Below are 6212 nucleotides of genomic sequence, written 5' to 3' on the forward strand. Positions count from 1 at the left end.
CAAATAATATTTCTGCATTTATTGATAGGATAATATGATTATTTTCTTTAGACTATTGATATTATCAATTATGTGAATACATTTTTAAATGTTGAACCAGCTTTGTATACCTGGAAGAAATACCAGTTAGTTGCACTGCATATTTCTCTTTATGCATTTCTAGATTCAACTTGCCAGTATTTTGTTGGGAATTCTTACAAATATGTTCATGAGAGATACTTGTCTGTAGTTTTCCTTTATTATAATGTTTTTGTCTGGTTTTGGTATCAGGGTAAGGTTGGTCTCATAGAATGAATTGGGAAGTGTTCCTCCTGCTTCTATTATCTGGAAGTAATAGTAGAGAATTCATATCATTTCTTTCTTACATGTTTGGTACAATTCACTAGTGAAACCATTTGGGTCTGGTGCTTTCTCTTTGGACAACTACTAATTCTTGATTCAGTTTTTTAAATCAATAAGAGCCTACCCAGATGATCTATTTTTCCTTCATTTATTTAAAAATATCATAATTTCTCTTGGGACTTCTTTGGCTTATTTATTATTTAGAAGTTTGTTGTTTAATTTCCCAAATATTTTTTTTGAATTTTCTACCTACACTTCTGTTATTGACATATGTGTTAATTCCATTGAGGTCTGAGAGCATATTAGATATGTCTATCCTTTTAAATTTGTTAAAATGTATTTTATGGCCCAGAATGTGGTCTATCTTGGTGAATATTCCATGTGAGCTTGAGAAGAATGTGAATTCCCTTGTTCTTGGATAAAGTTTTCTATAAATGTCAATTAGATGCAGTTGGTTGATGATGCTGTTCTGTTCAACTCTCTCATTACTGATTTTCTGCTTGCTGGATCTGTCAATTACTGACTGAGGGATGTTGACACCTTCAAGTATAATATTGCATTCATATATTTCCCCTTGCAGTTCTATCAGTTTTGCCTCACATATTTTGAAGCTCTGTTGTTAGGTGCATACACATTAAGGATTGTTACGTCTTCTTGGTGAATTAATTCTTTTATCATTATATAATGCTTCTCTTTATCTCTGATAATTTTCCTTTCTCTGAATTCTGCTTTGTCTGAAATTAATATAGTTACTCTAGCTTTCTTTTGATTAACATCTTTGTTCATCCCTCTCCCCCTGCTTCTTCTTTTTTTGTGGGGGGTTAAACAATAGAAATTTATTGTCTCACAACCCTGCCCTTTTTAGCTATTTCTGTCCTTATATTTTAGTAGATTTCCTATAGACAATGTATAGTTGGGTCTTCCTTTTTTATCCACTCACACAGTGTCTTGTTTTTTTTTTTTTTTTAAAGATTTATTTATTTATTTGAGAGAGCGAGAATGAGAGAGAGTACATGAGAGGGGGGAGGGTCAGAGGGAGAAGCAGGCTCCTCGCTGAGCAGGGAGCCCGATGTGGGACTCAATCCCGGGACTCCAGGATCATGACCTGAGCCGAAGGCAGTTGCTTAACCAACTGAGCCACCCAGGCGCCCCAAGTGTCTTGTTTTTAAGAGAGAGTATATTTTGGTCATTCACATTTAAAATGATTATTTATATAGTTGGATTGATACCTACCATATTTGTGTTTGTTTTCTTTTTTTTTTTGAAGAAGAACAAAATATTATTTTTATTTATTTTATTTTTTTATTTTTTTAAATTTTATTATGTTATGTTAGTCACCATACAATACAGCATTAGTTTTTGATGTGGTGATCCATGATCCATTGTTTTCATATAACACCCAGTGCTCCATGCAGTACGTGCCCTCCTTAATACCCATCACTGGGCTAACCCATCCCCCCTCCCTCCTCCCCTCTAAAACCCTGTTTTTTGGAGTCCATAGTCTCTCATGGTTCATCTCTGTGTTTGTTTTCTACTCAGTGGTCTTGCTCTTTGTTGTTTTTTCTTCCCCTCTTTTCTTGACTTCTCCAGTATTAATTGAATATTGTATATGATTGTTTTCTCTCTTAGAGTTATATTTTCATTTTAACCTTGAATTTAACACCACAGATTATAAAAAAGAAGCTGAGTGTAACTTTTTCTGAACACTCACAGCATGCTAGGTACCATGGAGAAGATCACAAGTGCACTAGTAGATAATTCAAGGACACTTCCTCTGAGGAGACAAGACTAGCATGTGAATCCATGTTTAATTGTTCTTCCTGGGTGGAAAACACATTTCATACTTCCACTCCCAAGCTTGACTTCCAGGCCTATTTGCCTCTCATTCCACCTTTACTTCTTCCAGTGAAATTATTACCAGTTGTATTCAGGATAAGGAGAACTTAGTCTTAACCAATATCCAGCTTGAGGTGGTAAAAATATATCTAAGCAGAGACATCGGATGATAAAAAGTAGGTGGTGAATATTCAGGGAAGAAGGTGATAGATCATATTTGAGTCAGTCAATACATCTCTCACCTGGTGAATGCACAGAAAATTTTCAAACGTGTTCTTCTAGGGTATCCCTAAAACAAGTGTGAAAAAGATAAAGAGGATTCCCCAAGAATATGCTGTAGCAGTAATCAGGCATAATGCAGAGATTATAGACAATCTTGACAGATGGGTCATCTCCCAAGGTGAAGATACATTAAAATGGTCACAGTGTCCCTATATGGAGTCAGATGTTGTGTTAATCAATATGGGAAACAAATCCAATAACATGTTGAAATTTGACTCCAAAATCTTGCTAGAAAACCTGCAGGCTTTGACCACTGCAGAGATAGGTATAGGTCTTGGCAAAGAAGAGAGGTCTATATATTCATTCACACATGGTGTATGAAGAAAAGTCACAGAGTCACTAACAAAGGTTTAAGAAAAGGCTCCTTAGGACACCTTCATTTTCAATACAGGAGTTACAAAAGGAGATTCTTACAGGACCAAAGGAGTGGTCATCTTTTCCAGTGGGCATAAGGCAAAGGAAATCTTTTCTCAGATATGAAGGGAAGAGGAATCTGGAAACAATTCTTTTTTCTTTCCTTTATTATTTCTGATACTAAAAGTCTGTAAGTTTTGAAACTGGAAAGAGAGCCTCAAGTTCCATATAATTATATCATTAAATGTCCCCAGCATCTGTGATTGCATGGTAACTGCTAGAAAGTCGATGGCATCCCAAACCCTTTTATAGATTATTTTTCTCATTATTTTCAGCTCGAACACTACAAATATCACAAAAACCTGCAATTACAGTAGTGCCATAAAAATATGAAGTTGACAAAGTCTTCTGTTAGAACAGATGGGCCTCTAGAGTTCCAACCAATGCAGATTAAAAGCTATTATAAAATATAAAATCAGGCCATTGTGCATTTTAGTCATACTTTTAACAAAAAGCTCTGCTTCATGTGATCATGATGACCTGTAGGGCCTGTAGTTCTTGATTGCATGGAAATTAAACAAGTTTGTTGATGTTTCAGTAGTTATGTGGTTTTGTACAGAAATGAAGACGTGCATGTAATGCTCAGATAGAAGATATCTTTTCTTAGGTTTCCAGGGCATATGCTATGGTGGATAGTTATTTTGTTTGGCAACCCTAAATCTGAATCCCCTTTCCAAGTTTGGAAAATCAACAAATTATGAGTTTTGTTTAAAGGCAGAGCTATCTCTCTTTATAGGAGTTGAAAGTGCCAGACACTCTTTTAGGTTCCCCTAAAGCTTTGATACAGGCATGTGATCTGGGCTCAGGCAATCATATGCAGCCTTAGTGGATGTTAAATCCAGGATAAATGATGCAAAGAATCAGAATCAGGTAGGCTTTCAATTAAAATTCCTCAATGACTCCTTGTTTTGAAAATCCTTTCTGATCTAAACGGTAATTATGCGTAAGGTATAAAAGGTAAAAATTTTTAAAAATGTAGTTGAGAGCAAATACAAGAGACATATATCCATAAACAAGAAATTGAGCTACAGGCTTACTGAACTCATAGCCCAAGAACAGGCAGTGATAGTCAGAAATTTAGCTCCTGCATGACCAATTAACTGGAGTGATTCAGATAATTCAGGGAAACAGAAAACATGGTGTGGATCCCAACTCATCCCCTTAAAAGGAGCCTGAAGAAATTACCCCAAAGGTTACCTGAGGCTAGAGCTAGAATAAAGCTGTAGGCCTACAAAAGTAAAAGCACAGATACATAGCCTTGGAACCTGGGTTTGAACCAAGCCACCAGCTTGACCGGATCTGCCAGATTCCCCAAGATCACTGTGAGAGAAGACTGAAAATGTCATTATTAGACCCAGTTTTGGACTGGGAGCCCAGGAGGACATAAAGCAGCAGCTACAAAACTGTTAAAGAGAAGAATGCAGAGATGAATAAGAGAAAGGGGAAAACTGAGGCTACAAATTAAAGTGCAAAAATACAAAAAAACCCCACTAATGCAATGAAAAATAATTAACAAAGCAAACAGTTGAAACAAAAATTAACTCCACAAGAAATTATTTTTATATGATGGTCTGACAAAGATTTGAAAAAAAAAAAGTGTTGAAAATGTTCAGACATAAATGAAAGTATAACTTTGACTAAAAGAACTAGGAAAAATACATAGATATTTTAAAAGAACTGGTATATTTGAAAACAAATCCATTAGAATCTTGCAAATTAGACCCCTAGTCAGAGAATTAAAAGAATTATCTAAAGACAAGACCAAAAAAAAAAAAAAAAAAAAACCGAAAACAAAATCAGTGAATTAGTACAAAATCCAGAGGAATAAGAAAGAGAAGATAAAAGATATAGAAAATAGATTAAGATGCTCCCACATTTATGGGGCGCCTGGGTGGCTCAGTTGGTTAAGCGACTGCCTTCAGCTCAGGTCATGATCCTGGAGTCCCGGGATCGAGTCCCGCATCGGGCTCCCTGCTCAGCAAGGGGTCTGCTTCTCTCTCTGACCCTCCTCTCTCTCATGCTCTCTCTCTGTCTCTCTCAATTAAAAAAAAAAAAAAAAAAAAAAGATGCTCCCACATTTGTAAAATAGGATTTTCAGAGGAAAAGAATGGAAGGAATGGTGGGATGTGATAATGTGAAGATATGATTATTGGTAATTCTTTAATTAAGGAAAGCTTGACTGTGGAGAATAAAAAGCACTCAGTACCTAATATAAATGTAAACAAATAGACATCTAGACATTTCATAGTACAGATGCAGAATTTCAAAGATGAAAAGATCATAGTAAAAAGACAGACTTACAAAAGACAAACTACAAGTTAATAACAATTCCATTGAGAGCAGACTTCTCTCAATTTGTCAGCACCTTATCCTTAAGTGCTGACAAAGAAAAAGAAATAATATCTCCACAGGGGAAAAAAATAACTCTCAATTTATCATTTTTAAACCAGCTAACCTTATAATTTAAGTTTGGGGTGGGGGAGAGCGATGAAGAAATAGAAGGCATAAAAATACCAAGAGATTTCATGTACATAAACAAACACCAGTTAGAAGATCTAATGGGAGATAAGAATTTCTTTGTAATAGTAAAAAATAAAATACTTGGACATAAACTTAAGAGACATTAGAAAATATAAGAGCAAAATTCTACAACACTCTTAAAGTGCAAAACTAGACATGAATAAATGGAAACACATACCATATTCTTCTCTTGAAAGAATCAACATAAAATCATTTCAGATGTCCTTAAATTTACTTATAAATTTAACACAATCCAAACTGTCTTAGTTTGTTCAGGCTGCTGTAACAAAATACCAAAGACTAGGTGGCTTATGAAGAACAGAAATTTATTTCTTACAGTTCAAGAAAAGGCATTGGCAAATTAGGTGTCCAGAGAGGGCCCATTTCCTAGATGGTCATCTTCTCCCTATGTCCTCACATGTAGAAGGGGCAAAGGATCTTTCTGATAACTCTTTTATCAGGGTATTCATCCTATTCATGAGGGTTCTACCCTTGACCAGATCACTTCCCAAAGGCCCCACCTCTTAATATTATCACTTTGGGGGTTAAGATTTCAACATATGAATTTATTTTTATTTTTATTTATTTTTATTTTTTTTTAAAGATTTTATTTATTTATTTGAGAGAGAGAATGAGATAGAGAGAGCATGAGAGTGGGGAGGGTCAGGGGGAGAAGCAGACTCCCCGCTGAGCAGGGAGCCCGATGCGGGGCTCGATCCAGGGACTCCAGGACCATGACCTGAGCCGAAGGCAGTCGCTTAACCAACTGAGCCACCCAGGCGCCCATTCAACATATGAATTTAGAGGTAACCTAGATA

This window comes from Leptonychotes weddellii, chromosome X (genome assembly GCF_054177405.1).
Source record: "Leptonychotes weddellii isolate Sample4059 chromosome X, ASM5417740v2, whole genome shotgun sequence".
Lineage (NCBI taxonomy): Eukaryota > Metazoa > Chordata > Mammalia > Carnivora > Phocidae > Leptonychotes > Leptonychotes weddellii.